The sequence below is a fragment of the Palaemon carinicauda genome, chromosome 45 (assembly GCF_036898095.1).
Source record: "Palaemon carinicauda isolate YSFRI2023 chromosome 45, ASM3689809v2, whole genome shotgun sequence".
Lineage (NCBI taxonomy): Eukaryota > Metazoa > Arthropoda > Malacostraca > Decapoda > Palaemonidae > Palaemon > Palaemon carinicauda.
In genome coordinates, this window is record NC_090769.1 from 28,829,325 (window position 1) to 28,831,824 (window position 2,500).

The window sequence follows — 2,500 nt, forward strand, 5'->3', positions numbered from 1 at the left end:
TACTTCTCTTGTTGTTTCCTTTCCTTGCTGGGCTATTTTCCCTGTTGGGTCCCTTGGGCTTGAAGCATTTTTCTTTTCCAACTAGGGTTGTAGTTTAGTTGTAATGATAATAACAATTACAATAATAATAATAATAATAATAATAATAATAATAATAATGGGTATTGAAGAGCCTCCCATGTCCAATTCCAGAGGAAATTCGTAATTCGAATTCAATCCAATTCTTTAACTTTCCACAGGCAGTCGAGTCGCAGTAGCAATTACCTTTATTTTCGTCTTAGCAATATCGTGCAATTCCTCCTTTCTACACCGAGCAAATTAACGTAACATTCATTTGCATGTATCAGCGTCGAAACCTTCTCGCCCACCTGGCACATGCAACAAACTAGTCATATTCGAACACTAATAAATACAATTAGTTGTTCCCGGTGCTTGAGAGTTCTCTCCCCATCCCTTTTCCAGGAAAGGACTGGAATTAATTCCAGTCGCCCTCATACCGTCTAGAAGTTCTTAACCCTTTTAGGGGAGACGTGTTCTCCTTGGTCTTGCCAGGCCAAAAGATCCCTTCTTGATGACCACTCCATTAACGTATTTCTTCCAGATATTAATTATTGGGTCGAAATTTCATTACACATTTAAAGAAAGACTATTTGTGTTATTCTTTATTTGCGGGAGAATCTTTCGTTCCCTGCAATGAGAATACTTTATCGGAAATTCATTTTCGAAGTATTTCTACTAAAATTTTACTTTTCTCTTGACATTTTAAAGGTTACTCGTTAATTCAGTTTTGGTATAAATTTTGATGAATCGATTCTCTCTCTCTCTCTCTCTCTCTCTCTCTCTCTCTCTCTCTCTCTCTCTCTCTCTCTCTCCCTCTCTCTCTCTCTCTCTCTCTCAAAAGTTTTGCGTTGGTTTAAATGTTTTCGAGGTACTTCAATCTGTTTTTTTTCATCTTTTTACGGGTTGTAACAATCGTTAAGTATTAAGTTGCTTCGGGTTTTATTAACATTGCGGTGTGTGTTGATGTTCGGCGAGACATTGCCAAAAAAAAAAAAAAGTTAAGGCCAAGAATGAGGGTACATTGTCGGTCAGTCATTTTGAGAAAATTATGTAACACCATGCATATATTTTTTTATCTTGAGTTTCATGTTTGAAGGTTGCATGTACTTGCAATATTTTAATGTTCCCGTCTATCTCTATTTTATCTTTTTTCTACGTATATTTTGTTTATTCCAAAATACTTCTAGTGTATAAGTTTGGGTTAAGAATTATAACTGGAAATAAAGCTAGCTTTGACAAAATCAATACAGATATACTAATTTTGACAATTAGTAGTTTTTTATCCGGTATTAAAGTTAATTGAAAAAAAAAGAATACTAGACTACCATTTATTAACAGGAAATTTTTAAAAGTAGCGAAATAAGGCAGTGCTGTTTGCATGTCGAAATGTAGATTCTTGACTTTCCTAGTTTCTTATTTTTTCGTTTTTATTGCAAATACTTTATACTTTCCGTAATTAAATTTCTCTCTCTCTCTCTCTCTCTCTCTCTCTCTCTCTCTCTCTCTCTCTCTCTCTCTCTCTCTCTCTCTCGTTAGAGCTGTACGTTGATATGGTCTCAACATTGATGAAGATTTTCTGGAGGGTCTACAGTTGAATTGTTCCATCTTACAACACCATTAAATCCAAATTGAGGAAGACTTCGAAATGTCTGTTCAATCGGTGTTTCGCAACTGAGATGACAATTACCGGACTTTCCATCACGAGTGGCGTAGTGTGTCCATTAAAGCATATTGTTATACTATTCATTGCCAAATGTATTATGAGCACTTGTCTAGCTCATCAAACATTTCATATTGTTTTTTTCAAGTTGTAAAATCATATGGAATGAAAGAGGTGTAATTTCTCTCTCTCTCTCTCTCTCTCTCTCTCTCTCTCTCTCTCTCTCTCTCTCTCTCTCCTCTCTCTCTCTCTCTCTCTCTCTCTCTCTCTCTCTCTCTCTCAAGCTATTTCCCTGTAAATACAGCAAAACAGAATTTGAATCATCATATACAAGGACGAAAATATTTCACTTTTTCTAAAATTCCGTCACTAATGAGCAAGTAAAACTGTGATCTTCTCAGGCGCTAATTTAGTCAAATGTAAAAGCATATTCTGGTCCTTTCAGTGTTTCCCAACGACGACCACCCATTAGTTAGGACTTCTAATAGTATGAAATGTGCAAAATGGTAAAGCTTTATACATAAACAAAAATAGAAACGGCGTTAAGCTTCTCCTCATAATTTCCTCTGTCAGATTCTGTGGCTTTCAACTCCACGATGGTGAAAGGAGAAGTGTGAGCATCATCCGATAGTGACAGTGTGCAAATAACAGGTTCTTTGTTCTTCTTGCTTTTATTTTCAGCATGCCTCTATTATTCAGCACGTCGTTTTCCTTGTTAAATTTGTCTATATGTCCTATTACTGTTAAACCTATTGTTCTGAGTGAATGTCGTAGGGAAGT